The 14,865-nt window shown below is 48.0% G+C and overlaps 1 protein-coding gene across 1 annotated transcript in view; it reads left to right on the plus strand.

The window, feature by feature from the left end:
- Positions 1-13,321: 13,321 nt before the first annotated feature.
- Positions 13,322-14,865, plus strand: part of LOC142571517 (advillin-like) — a 43,808-nt gene continuing 42,264 nt past the window's right edge. Inside the window, exon 1 of the mRNA XM_075679940.1 lies at positions 13,322-13,477. The gene's annotated coding sequence lies outside the window, so the exon portion shown is untranslated. The remainder of the gene's footprint in view (positions 13,478-14,865) is intronic.

Genomic DNA, 14,865 nt, shown 5'->3' on the forward strand with positions numbered 1-14,865 from the left:
CTGCATAGGATACCCCGGCATTTGACTTCGAAGCGTCTGTGTAGAAATCTGCGCAGGAGTGCTTGTACTGTAGTTCTAGGAAATGCATTCTGATTTCGATCTCTGGTGCGTGTTTTGTTATTTCTAAAAAGGATATGTCACATTCTATGACCTGCCACTCCCAAGGCGGTAACAACTTGGTTGGATGCATTAGGCGAAGCTCGAGGAGTGGGACATGTATCTCATCACTAAGCTCCCTCACTCGAAGCGAGAAAGGCTTTCTTACAGAAGGACGATTATGGAATAGTGTAGTGCAGGTCATATCGTTAACAGTGTTAAAACATGGATGTTGATGATTGGAGTGTATTTTTAGGAAATATGTAAGGCTTATGTAACTTCTCTGAAGATGGAGCGACCATTCATTTGATTCCGCGTATAAGCTTTCAATCGGGCTTGTTCTGAAAGCACCAGTGGCTAAGCGGATACCTAGATGGTGGATAGGATCTAGGATCTTTAGTGCGCTCGGAGCGGCAGAGTTATATACGACGGCACCATAGTCCAATCGTGATCGAATTAGGCTCTTATAAACATTCATCAGACACTTCCTGTCGCTACCCCATGTTGAGTGGGATAGAATTTTAAGTAGGTTCATTGTCCTTAGACATTTTTCTTTAAGATATTTAATGTGCTGTATAAAAGTAAGCTTGGAGTCTAGTATGATACCTAAAAATTTGTGTTCTTTGTTTATGGGTATTTGATGTCCACACAGTTGAACACACGGATCTGGAACCAGGCCTCTCTTTCTAGTAAAAAGAACACAAGTGCTTTTGTGGGGGTTGATCTTAAATCCGTTTTCGTCAGCCCACTTGGAAACCTTGTTCAGGCCCTGCTGTACCTGTCTCTCGCATACTGCGAGGTTGCAGGATTTAAAGCCTATTTGTATATCGTCGACGTATACGGAATAAAAAATGGCCGGTGGCAGTGAAGCACGTAGTGTGTTCATCTTAACAATAAAAAGAGTGCAGCTTAGCACACCTCCCTGGGGTACACCAGTTTCCTGCGTAAAAGGACGTGACAGTGCATTACCGACTTTTACTCGGAAGGTACGATTGGACAAATAGCTTTCTATTAGGGCGAGCATATTGCCACGGATGCCCATTCCCGACAAGTCTCTCAAGATTCCGTAGCGCCACGCTGTGTCGTACGCCTTCTCCATATCTAGGAACACGGATAGGAAATATTGCTTATGTAGAAAGGCGTCGCGAATGTTTCCCTCAATGCGCACAAGGTGATCAATTGTGGACCGCCCTTCCCTGAAGCCACACTGAAAGGGATCAAGCATTTGGTTTAATTCCAGGAAATGTATGAGCCGCCGATTAACCATTTTCTCAAACAGCTTACAAATGCAACTTGTGAGGGCTATCGGGCGGTAACTTGACGCCAACGAAGGATCTTTACCTTGCTTCAGAATGGGAATCGCAATCGCTTCTCTCCATGCAAGTGGAAGATACCCAGCAGCCCAAATAGTGTTAAAAAGTGCAAGTAAAGTCAATTGTGTATCAGTGTGTACGTTCTTAATTATGTCGTACATAATTCTGTCAGGTCCTGGAGCAGAGCTCTTGCATGTGATCAAGGCAGCTCTTAGCTCGGCAATGCTAAAGGGACGGTTGTAAGGCTCATTCTCTCGACCTTTTCTTGTTAATGGCTTACGTTCTTCTGTTTCTTTGTATTTGAGAAAGGATTGTGTATAATTTGTTGGACTTGACACGCTCTCAAAATATTCCCCAAGTGAGTCTGCCTGGTCTTGCAGTGTATGTCCCTGTGTGTTTACCAGGGGGAGAGCATGTGTTTGCCGCCCTCTAATCCTATTTACTCTGTCCCAGGCTTTGGCCTCATCCCTGAACGAGTTAATACTTGATAAAAACTTGTGCCAGCTTTCTCTTCTGGCCTGTCGGCGGGTTCGCCTGCCTTGGGACTTTACTTTTTTAAAGTTCATAAGATTTTCCGCTGTGGGAGAAGCGCGTAGCAACCCCCACGCCTTGTTCTGATTCTTACGGGCGATCCTACATTCGCTGTTCCACCACGGCACACGTCGTTTGCATGCCAGACCACTCACTTCGGATATGCATTTTGATGCGGCATCTATTATGAGGGATGTAAGATATTCCACAGCCGCATCAATTTCTAAAGAAGACATATCGGCCCATGAGATGTTAGTGAGAGTTCGATATTTCTCCCAGTCGGCTGTATCTATCTTCCACCTAGGAGCTCGTGGAGGAAGTTCATTTTCTTTAGATGTTCTTAGCAATACGGGGAAGTGATCGCTCCCGTAAGGGTTTCTCGTAATTTCCCATTAGAGTTCGAGCAGTAAAGAGGCGGAAACTATACTAAGATCTATTGACGAAAAGGTTCTGTTCGCAAGAGAGTAATATGTGGGTTCTTTCTTATTTAGAAGGCACGCTCCAGAAGAGAAAAGGAACTGTTCAACGAGGCGACCTCGCGCATCGATACGAGAGTCTCCCCACAAGGTGCTGTGTGCATTGAAATCGCCAAGAACAACATAAGGTTCTGGCAATTCATCTATGAAGGACTGAAATTCATGTTTGCTTAGTTTGTAGTGTGGGGGTATATAAATCGAGCAAATAGTGATAAGTTTGTTTAGCAAAACTATTCGAACCGCCACTGCTTCAAGGGCCGTTCGTAGCTGTAAATGTTGACATGCTATGCTCTTTTGGATTACAATTGCAACACCTCCCGATGATGCGATTGCATCATCGCGATCTTTACGAAAAGTAACATACTGTCGGAGAAAGTTGGTGTGTTGTGTTTTTAGGTGTGTTTCCTGTAGACACAGCACTTTTGGATTGTGTTTGTGTATGAGTTCTTGTACGTCATCAAGGTTCCTAAGAAGACCTCTAACGTTCCATTGAATAATTTGTGTATCCATATTGAAGGTTAATAAGTGCTGTGTGTATGGAAACAGGTGATGCCTTAGGTTACAGAGCTCTTTCGAGGCCCTGTAACAGGGGTTCTGCCCTTTCTGGAGCGTTCGAGTGAGCCTCGCCGCTCCTTAGGCGCTTGGTGCGCCTTGGGAATAGGTGTAGTGTCCATTGCCTCTTGTGAGGTGCCGGACACATGCTCTTGCGAGCGAGAAGTTACTAGAGAGGGTCCCGCCTTGGAGGGCAAGACCCCTGCGCCCACCAGCCCGGAGGTCGATGGGGCTCCCCGAGAGATTTGGCTGCGCCGGCTGTTGCCAGCGCAGGAAGGGACCTGGGAAGTTGAGGCAGCCTCGGCTGCGCCCACCTTCGGGGTCGATGGTTCCTTCTCCTCGGTTGACGGAGCAGCGCTAGCTGCAACCGTCGCGGGGGCAGATGGCGTGACTGCCGACTCACTGCTTGTGGGTCGGACAGCCGCCGGAGGCCGTTGTGACGCTGCCCCCTGACGCGCCACTTCGGCAAAGCTTTTCTTTGGCAGGTATGCTACCCGCCTTCGTGCCTCTTTGAACGATATATTCTCTTTTACTTTTATGGTTACAATTTCTTTTTCCTTCTTCCAGGAGGGGCACGACCGTGAGTACGCGGCGTGATTCCCATCACAGTTTACACAGTGTAGAGAGTTATTACATTCTTCTGTTGCATGTTCAAGGGCACTGCATTTCGCACATGTTTGGCGGCCTCGGCAGCTCTGCGAGCTGTGGCCAAAACGTTGGCATTTGAAACATCTCAAGGGATTTGGCACATACGGTCTTACACGGAGCTTGATGTACCCGGCCTCGACTGATTCGGGCAGGACACTTGAATTGAAGGTGAGGATTAGGTGCTTGGTCGCAATTTCTTTACCCTCGCGCCTTATCTTGATTCTTTTGACATTTATGACATTTTGATCACTGAAGCCCTCCAAGAGTTCAGCCTCAGTGAGCTCAAGCAAATCATCATCTGACACAACACCACGGGTGGTGTTCATTGTACGGTGCGGGGTTACTGTTATGGGGGTCTCTCCAAATGATACTAGTTGCGGTAGTTTCTCATACTGTTTTACATCGCGGAGCTCCAAGAGGAGGTCGCCGCTTGCCATCCTCGACACTTTGTAACCTGGACCAAAAATATCAGTTAGGGACTTTGAAACAAGGAATGGTGAGATGTATCGCACTGCTTTGTTTGGCTTTTCGGAATGAATAACATGGAAGCGGGGAAAGTTCTGGGTTTGGCGTCCAAAAAACTTGAAGACATCTTCGGTGCGCCCTCGTTTCTGAGGGCGATCAGTAAGGGAGGGGAAAGAAGTTTCCATGAAAAAATGTATGCTTTCGGCAACAGCGCCGACCGCCCACCACGGAGCCCAACGAGGGGACGCGGCAGAGCTTGCGTACAAGTCTGCACGACGCCAGTCGTACGCCATCACTATAACCGAATATGGTGTACCCAAGGTTGGATAGCCACACAGGGTTAACCCGTGCCGCCAGGAGAAAGGAAGTAAAAAGAAGAGAGAAGGAGACAGGAAAGGTCAAAAAGTGAGAGATAAAGACGAAGATTCGAGGAGGGAGAGACAGGAAAAGGCGACTGCCGATGTCCTCCAGGTGGGTCAGCCTGGAGGTGCCGTCTATGTGAAGCCGAGGCCGAAGAGGTGTGTTGCCTCCGCCGGGGGGCCTTAAAGGTCCAGACACCCAGCATCGGCTCAACCCCCAGGATCCCCTTTTCCCCAGACACGGCTAAGCCGCGCACGGCTACACGCGGGAGCGTCCAACCCTCGTGTGCTCGGGTACGTGGTGTCGCAACACACCAAACGCCTGCTGACGCAGACGCCCCTGCGGGGGTAGTACAGTAGTGTTCACTTAATTGTTACACTGAATCCCCCGTTTAAGTATTCTGTACTAATTTCACTTGATTGCTTTTTTGTTGTATGGTTATTTTTTTCTCGCCATTACCTTCTTTGATATATCCTAAAGGCAATATTTCCATTTTTGCATTGTTCCCATTTTTTTTTATTTCTGTCACAGGATTGTTTTATGATGGTATGCGGTGGTATTTCTTTTTGTGCTCTTTTCAAGCTTCTAGATGATTGATAACATTGCTTGGAGGCAGTTACCATCCAATTCATACTCTTGCATTTTTCAGTCTACTTCTTCCATTCGCTCCGATGTCACTTCTGCATAACTCTAGTCCATCTAATAGCACGCGCACTTTACTATGATAAATTAGACACTTTAGTACACTCCAGGTTTTTCTGTTCATTTTTGTATGTGTACTTGGAATTTTGTTTATGTGCTAGTGAATGTTCACTTTCGAGTTCATTACGAATCCTTTCTGCGACTTTTGTCATTGTTGATGTAGTTTTATTTCTATTTGCATTTCTCACACAGTTTGTTCGAACCTTGCATAAGCATTACATTTTAATAAAGTGTTCTTGCTTTGTCACAATGTTCTCATTTCATGCACTCTTGGCATGAAGGGCTTGGTCTGGCCACCTGCCAAGACGTGACCATTTTTTCTTTGCAGGATGTCATTGCCATTGTGGTTGTAAGCATCGTAGCTTACTAAAGGCTGTATTAAGGATTTATTATTCCTAACAGGCTCATTTTCGTGCGACTTGGTAGACGATGCGCCGGCCATGCGGGGAACAGTGCTTGGCACTGCGCCATGGCTCTTACAGTCAACACGGACGCTTCGACTCATCTGGGGCGCGATTTGGAGATCGTTGTTCGAAACACCCGATCAGTTTCACCTCACGCGATTGGCCTAGGCCGTGCCAACGGGTGCGGCTGACGACGTCTGCGCGGCATAGGTCAGTCGCGTGAGGCGAAACTAAACGCGTGTTTTGAACAACGATGTCTCATCGCGCCCGTCACCCGCGAAAATTAGCTTCAGATGATCGTAAACCTTTCAAGACCGCTTCTAGACCAGCTTTTTGATAACGTCCTAAAAACGTTTAGAAATTGGTTACGAATAGTTTTGGCAAAGGGATTACTTGTGTCTTTCCCAATCCTATTTCTAGACCAGCTTTTCGAATACGTCTTGCAGACCTGTTCTAGATCGTCTCAAGAAAGCAATTAAGCCGGACATTAGCAGAAATATCCGACGTTTTCCCGCCGAAGTTCTCTCATTCGTGTCTTCTTTAACCCGTTTTTATCGTCTTGGATAAACGCTACGAAAACGTTACGTATCTCTTTTGTGCTACCTGGGAAAGGCTGGCCTGACAAAATCTCAAAAGTTCCACCAACAGTGAAGCCCTACTATTCAATCAGGAGTGAACTGTACACAACTGATGGATTTCTCTGTTACGGTGAACGACTTGTTGTGCCCCAGGCATGCCAAAAGGGCGTACTCTCAAGGATCCACATGACCCATCGTGGCATAGTCTCGTGTAAGAATACAGCTCGTCAGAGTGTCTATTGGCCTCGAATAAGCCAGGACATTGAGGAGATGGTGTCTGGTTGTGAGCTCTGCCAACGCCATCAGCGAGCTAATCAGCGAGAACCGCTCCTTGACAGAGAACTGCCGACACGTCCGTGGGAAAAGTGGCAATGGATTTTTTCCACCACAATGGTGCCACGTATTTGCTGTTAGTGGACTACTACTCCAAGTTTGTAGAGGTCAAGAAAATGTCAACAACTGCAGCCTCACCTGTGATCTCAGTGCTCAAGGACATCTATGCACGGTTTGGCGTACCTTCAGAAGTCGTGACTGATCAAGGACCTCCATTTGACTCCACTGAGTTTAGAAACTTCAACAAGGAATGGGACATCGTCCACAAACCAACATCACCTCTTTTCGCTCAAATGGACAAGTTGAGAGAACGGTCCAGACCATAAAAGCAACAATGACTAAAGCGCTTTCTGAGGGCAAGGAACTCTCAATGGAACTCACGAACCACAGAGCAACTCCGATGAATGGCCTCCTATCCCCAGCAGAGATGCTTATGGGAAGAAGGATAAGAACGTTTATTCCAGCCCATCCCAGAACCTTGTTACCACACTACCACCATAAGGTGCTCCAGAAGAAGCTTCAAACAAGGCAGCAGGCACAGCACAAGTACGCAGACCAGCATGCTCGAGACCTGCCACCATTAGGCAAGAACCTACCAGTGTGGTTCTGGCATGGAAAGAAATGGGAAAAAGCAGTCATAACCCAAGTAGGCCCAGAGCCACGGAGGTACACAGTCACAGCAGCCAATTGTCAAGCGTACATGCGCAACCGACACCACCTACGAGTGCGACGCCACTCAAGGGATCCCCAGGAAACACCTGAAGACTATTATCCCGTTGAGTCAACAGGAGAAAGTGAGCCACACCATTTTTCACGCCAGTCTTCCGCCTACCGATCCTCAGACCCGAGAACGGTGCCAACGCAATCATTCCCGACAAAGACGCGCTCGGGAAGACCAGTGAGAATTCCTTCAAGATTTCTCCTGTGAACGTCTTGTATGTGTGTGTTTCTTTTTTGTCTTTTGTTGTCAGTTCTTGTGTGGCGGCGTGTTATGTAATCGCTAGCGCCCCCTACGTTTCCCTCTGCTAGTTACGCAATAAACGCCACTCCCAACTGGGGGATAGGTCAGTGCTGATTCAACCCGCTCACCATGGCGTCCTTTGTCCTTTCTCTTATCAGTTGTAATCCACAGTAATCAAGATGTAACAGATATAACAGGCATGAGCCGATAAATATAATAATATGAAAAATAGACATCTTGACCCCTTACTCACAAAAGGTGGGCAGCGTTCATTAGTTCTGCAACACCTGCAATGGATATTATCCGATATGAAAGGGGGCAAAACTTTGGGGATGATCCGGTTTAACCTGATCATCCGGTTTAACCTGATCAGGACCTTACGTGTAGGTCACTGAGACTCTCAGGTGCCCTGCGCGCGAGTCAAGGAAATGAACATACTTGAAATTGCTTTAATTGCGCAATTGAAGCGTGCGGCCTGAGATAATGAAGTGCAAAAGTAATTAACGACGCTTTGTTATTCAGCTAACTGCCCATTGAGATTTGTCGTGCATGTAATCTCCAGAAGTAGTTTGGCTGAAGCGGAGAAAATTTCGATATCTGCCACCTGTTTATTGTTACTTTTTTTTACGTCGTGTCGTGAGTAAGAAAAAAAATGTCATAAAAAGGCTGTACGTAACCTACGCGAACATGTTATGTAATTACGAGGGAATATATGCACACACACACAGCTTGAAGACCGCCCGGCGCTCTTTGATCACATGACAGTATATCTTCACAATAACCGAGAAATCGACCTAGATTCGTGCATATGCTCAAGGGCTGGTGGGTCGAACAGAACCGTACCGGATCGGGCCGCGGGCCGAAATCTTTCGGGCCCGAGACTGGTACGGCCGGGCCAGGTTTGATATCACCGGCTCGGGCTCGGACGGGCCAACGCATGGTACTTTCGGGCTCGAGCCCCTGCAATGCTCTAGTCTCTCTCCCTCTCTCTCTTCACATACACACGCACAAACACACACACACACGCACGCACGCACACACACACACACAAACACGCACCTTTCTTTTCCGAAACGCCGAAAAAAGTTTGCGTTTTTCAACGTCGACTTCAAACATATGCGTGCGTGCTTGTGTAAGTCGCAACAAGGAGTTGGCGAATGTTAGAAACTTAGAAGACATCCTGATATTCTTACAGTTAGCAAGTTTCTGTGATTACATAGTTCAAGATGAAGCATTGTTTATTAAAAGCACAAATGGAGCATTAATTGGGAACAAACGAATAGTTTCTTCGCATGCACAGAACTCTTCAGAGAGGGCGAAAGATCTTTGTATAACCTGTAATGTATGGCTACCTAAGCGATGTACATACATACATACATACATACATACATACATACATACATACATACATACATACATACATACATACATACATACATACATACATACATACATACATACATACATGTAGATAGATAGATAGATAGATAGATAGATATCCCAGCCGCCAAGCGTGCATAGCATTCAAAAGCAAGCCGCAGTTTCGTAACGAATCCGATGACTCTGGAGCGAAGCACTCTCTTTCGTTTCGACGGTGGTCACTGCGCACGCTTCTCTTTTACGGGGAGGACACAATGTCGAATGAGAATGCCAACACGTCCTCAAGACAGGTTCACTTCTTGGCGGTGCGAGCAGGCTCATCGAGATTTGCAACCGCCTTGCATGTCCAGGCGCCGTCTGCTCAGGCGAACTGAGGGAACTGCCACCGGCAAGCGCGCCTGCGGCCTGTCGCCATCTCAAGCTGTCCTCGGACATGACAGAAACGGGCCAGGCGTGCCTCTTAATGTGTCACAGCAACGGAGGGCTGCTCGCATTGCTCAGTGTGCTTCCGAGCTTCACGGAGGCGCGTCGGCATAACACCCGTATTCGCGAGGTCACGGTCGGTTGTGCCGAACCTTCGGCCCTCGTGTAGCCCAGGCGCCATGGCGTTAGCCTGCGACCATCAGTAGCAACGTGACAGTAGACATATTTCTGTGCTATGTTTATTCGCACATCTTCAAAGTGTCAGCAAAAGCTCACGTGGGGACCAACGGTGCACCGAGAGTTGAATGGCTGAGATGTATTCGGAACTCGCCCTGCTACATAGTGCATCCTAATTATTATTATTATTATTATTATTATTATTATTATTATTATTATTATTATTATTATTTGTCGTAGCTGTGATCATCGTTGTGGTCACCTTCTTGTTGTGCGCGCCTGCTGTTGAAGAACATGCTCTGCTGACGTTGGCGATATTGACAGGTGTACTTGTTTATCGACTGACCACATTTCACCGCCTAAGAAACGTTATCGCACAGCTCCGGACGCGCCTGCATGTATCGGAAGTTTCTGGAATGCTATCGATGGTTCTATCCGCTTTCTGTTGTCACCGAACCTTGTGCAATCTGATTGCATGTATGCGCGACGCAAATGGTGTAGAACTTTCTGGAATACACGCGGGCACCAGCGATTACTCTGGAACTTCCGATGGTCCGTGTATAAAAGCCGACGCGCTTGACCGGCAGATTTCGACGACCGACGACCATGTTCGCCGCTCTTGTTGTGATTTGAGTGTAGCCTGTTATAGAGGGCACAGGTTCGCCCAATAAAACACTAGTTCCGCTATTCACAGTTTTGCTGCTTTCTTCATCGTCACTACCACGTGACAATATGTTCGCGCCGTTTGTTCAGTATAACTACGCTACGCTTCCTGCGGCCCTGCGGGAATATTCGGAACGTGCACAACGTCCGTTTCTCGTGCTTTAGAGTTGCGCCCGGCCGCCCGGCACTCACGATGCTATGAGGGTCTGCATTTCGCAATTATCCTGGCCGCAGTTTCGATCTCGACAACGAGGAAGCCGGTAGCGCAGAACATGAAGCTTGTTTGCTCCCAATTAATGGCACATACCCACCACGGGAAATCGGTCAAAAGGGAGCGCAAGGATTAAAAAAAAGAAAGAAAGAAAGAAAGAAAGAAAGAAAGAAAGAAAGAAAGAAAGAAAGAAAGAAAGAAAGAAAGAAAGAAAGAAAGAAAGAAAGAAACGCAAGGTAAATGCTAAGCAAAAGTGGAAGTAATGTAAATAATAGCGAAAACGTGTCAACCCAAAGAAAACCGGTAGTTTTAAGCTATAATTAAGGGCCCTTTTTCACTGCAAGTAAAGGGATATTGCAGGCGCATACGGAGCCCCTGTCGGATAATCTGCGCGTACGCTTTTTCTTCAGCCGAAGCATTGAGCTTTATCACTACAATCATAAATGCTTTGCCGTTTTACGCCAGCATTTTCCGAAACCTAACCAAAAACTCGGGACCCTTTTGTAACGAGATTACGCATCGTACAGTGCGAAATTTCGCTGGCGGCGATACGTACGTGTACATGTGCACTTCTTGCTTCTTACAACCCAGCCTCACGAAGCGGCACAGCTCTACACTGCAAGTTGACTCCGCAGGGTTCGAAACAAGCGCGGGTTTGTGTGCGAACACTAAACAATGCGATGTGGAGAAAAGGCGTATTTCTGCGGAAATAAAGCTATAGCGGATTTTTTTCTCTCTCGTCCTTTGATTGCCAATCGCTCATGGTTGAAGAGCATAATTTTCGTATGTAAGCTGTGGCTCGTCCACATTAGCTTCCTAGCTGCTTATAGCGACTGAAAACGTGATAGACATTGGGGTTACTATAGATGGACGGATTTCGTTACTGCACAGTACTTGCTGTTATAGGAAGGCAACTCCCTCCAGAACGTCAACTATATATCTCCACGCTGAGTGACGTTTCATCAAACTCATCCATTTCCCAAGGCACCATTGGCACCTTCACGATCGGCTAGTCTTGCAGGCTATGTGCACGCTGGAATTGTCTCGCGGCGGTTTCAACCATTCGACCATGTCAATAAGTTTGTCGGCAAACATCGTAATCCGCAACATGACTAGGACGGCACAATGCGTTGGCGGGCTAGTTGGTGCGAATCCATGAATACTTTGTTAAGCGCAAAAAGACAGACACAAGAAAAAGCGCCTTGTCCTGTCGTCTTTCTTGTGTCTGTCTTTTTGCGCTTAACAAAGTATTCATGACTAGGACGGATTGTCAGAAGCGATCGGGAAACAGCGGCATGATCGAGTGTCCGTTGCGGTCTAAAAAGCACATGTGTGAGCAGCACGGCCCGCAGACAGCATCATTCTTTTTAACTCCCGATCGACGCCTCTGGCGTTTATAATCTTAGCCGGGCGCCCGTTCGTGAGAACGCGCTAAAGCACGAACGGTCCGAGGGAATTCTCCGCATCGATTCCCATTCCAGCGGCAAGTGTAGGAGAGATAAGAGACGTGCGGCGTAAGACAGTCCACAGCCAAGGAGCGTAAACGTATTACGCACAGATCTCTGGAGAGATTATACTGCTCACGAACGCCGCCTTTCGCTGCTTCCGACTATTTGCGCATTTTCTTTAGGTAACCCTCGCAAAGAGAAGACATATCACTCCATTAAACGAAAGACACGAATTGAAGAATATAGAAATAGAAGTAGGAAAGGAAAATGATGCCCAACACAGAGAGGATAGCCGCGGAAGCCGAGGCGCGGCTGGGCAAACGTTTGCTTCAGCAGCGCAGCAGGAAAGCAGGCCCGGCAGACGGGACGAGAGTCGAGACGAGAAAGAAAGGAAGGCAAAATAACAAAGAAAATATAGAGGACCGACACGTTAGCAGAACTCCAGTAGCAGACATCCACGCTCACGTCGTCCTCTCTCTTTGAGGTGGGTCTTTTCTTTCGCGACCTGCTTCGCGCTGCAATTATGAGGCCCGCTGTAGTCCATCGCTGTACAGACGCGTCACCTGCCCTCTTTAAGTGCAGCAGAAGACAAAATATGACTCCCGAGGCATTGCTGCCAGCAATGAAAATTGGAGCAGGAGACTGCTGCGCGTACCATGTTTAGTCATTCGAAGAGCGGACGTGCTGTTTGCTTTATGCGCGGCTGAATGTACGCACATTGCGTACGCTCTATTCTCTGCTAACCTTCATGCGTCTTGTCCCGTATTGTACTGGAAGCCGGCTTCAATGGTTCTTGAGCGGGTATTTACGCACTGGCAGCCTTTACTATCGCAATAAGTTAACGAAATTAAGCGGCTGTTCCGGACTAACTGCACAAATATGAGGAATACGTCCCGCAACCGATTATCGCCTGTCCGGATCCCGCAACCAGAGTGCTACCAAAGTGCAACTACGACGGCGACCTCGTTCTCCGATTAAAATGCCATTCGCTCGCAGGCTTTGTTCCTCTTTGCCATTGTCGGACAAGCACTTCAAAGAAAGGAAGCAAAGAGAATGAAAAGGGGACACTGGCACTAAGCGGGTGCGGTGCGGCGGGTGACCCACGTTCCGTCCCACGTTACGCAGGCCAGTCAAAGCGAAACCAAGCGCACGTTCTGGTCAGTTTCGCATGTCTCGCATGCGAAAGAGAACGAAGTTGTGAAAAAAAGGCGTCTAAACCGATGAAAACCGAACCTGCGACACACTGAGATGCGTTAGAAGAGGGAGAATAGAGTGGGTGGCTTATGATTGCTCTTGTGCCCTGGAATTAGGGTGAGAAGCGCATTGTGCGCGCTGACGGGCCGGGCCGGCGTCGGGAAGGGGAAAGAACGCGCAACACAAAAGCAGAAACGCCGTCGCGCGCACAACAGGTTTCTGTTTCGAGACAGCGGAGGAACACACGCACTTCATTCTTTTCGCTAGCAACATGACAAGATAAAGGCCACACTGCCAGAAAACATGCAGATGAGCACTTTACCAGTCGTTAAAAACCCCTTTCGTTAAACTCATAGGTAGAAGACAGTTTGTGGCGAGTGATACTTGAAGGTGTTGGCAGCGCACTACTTCCTGTCAGGGAGTCTCTTCGAACGGTAGATGTTCTGCGGCGAAATGGAAACCAGCGGCGAGGTGTGATACGGCCGCGTTCGTTGTTTCTGCAGAGACTTTTGCTTTTCGTCTGTTTATCTGGAGTTAATCTTCGTAAGCAGCACCATAAAAGGTAAGCAATTTTCCAACCTCGTCGCCAATGGGTCGCGCCCCTCGGGACACGTCGAGGATTTCGAGAGGTGCACAACAATCTTGGTCGCGCATTGGAACGGCACCTCGCCTCTCAGGCCTAGCGGCCGCCGTGCGCCCGCTCCTCTGTCGTCTGCTGCTGAAAGTGCGGCAGGTGTTGCCGGCTGAGGCGGCGCTCTTTTTGTATGTTTGTATCGCATACATCTCCTAAGCGTCCCGTGAAGAGGTAGTTCGCTGTTGGTATAGCACCTGTCTACTCTATCGTAGCTGATGATTGCTAGCGTAGCGTTCGAAGGTCCTTATTTTGGCTGTTTCGTTTGCTGCGCGATGAGAAGGGAGGGAGTCAGAGGTTGAAGTTTCGCCGTCGGATTTCAATGGGTTTCGGTTCTGAACGCGCACGCAGTTAGCGCGCGGCAATTTGTTCTGGCGTCTTTTGTATCATATGGATGAATATAAGTCCATGTCCGCTTTATAACGGAAAAAGAGGCGCCGTAAAACGTCATACGAAGCGTGTAATATATTTTGACTGAAATAACGCTTGCAGCGCTACACAGACATTCAGTTCAGTGTCGCATCCGAAAGAACGACCGCAAGCGCTTGTAGTGGACAAGGTGGCGCGCTGACGCAGGACAGCGGCAGCAGAGAAATCAGATAAAAGCTCTGTTTGCGGGCCTCTCCGCGTGCTCTTGAACAACTGTTCCCGCGGCGCCAGCCAGCCATGCGTGTCATCGCTGCCTGTGGCATCGTGCGGCTCTCGCATCCGGTTTTCTCCCATTCTTCCTTCCCGGCCAGCTCGTCCCCGTGCTCTCTCTTGTTGTTCTTTGTTTTCCAAACACAACCTTTCGCTTGCATAGTTGGCCTCGGACACGCGACGGCGCAGTCATCTGCGTCCCGAATATATCGAGCGCCGGTAGTTCGTACGTGCACGCGAATCGGAGGCTTCTTCAAGAACGCGGATACGCAGGCGCCGTGTAGCCTTTCTACTGCGGTCACACCGAAGGGAAAGCGGCAAACTGAAAGCCTAATTAAATTATTGCTAATCTAATTGTACGAACCGTATATGCCTGCAGCTTCGATGGAAAAGCGATTTAAAAAAAAAAATGTATCAGAGGAAATTGACTGCACAACAAAACATGCACGTATACTCAGGTAATATTTTGAAACGCCATTGGCCGCATGATCAAAAACATTTCGCGCCTCTGAATTGCGCTAGCACATATATTGTAGAGCGTATAGCATGCAGGAAAGGCGCAGTAGTGGCCGGGCACAAAGATCATTACAATAAAGAGGCGGAAGGGATCGAGACTGCAACGCGGAACTTGGAGGAAAGTGTTCTCGCTGCCAGACAATCCTGGTCATCGCTTGTCCACG

This window comes from Dermacentor variabilis, chromosome 2 (genome assembly GCF_050947875.1).
Source record: "Dermacentor variabilis isolate Ectoservices chromosome 2, ASM5094787v1, whole genome shotgun sequence".
In the NCBI taxonomy this organism is placed as follows: Eukaryota; Metazoa; Arthropoda; class Arachnida; order Ixodida; family Ixodidae; genus Dermacentor; species Dermacentor variabilis.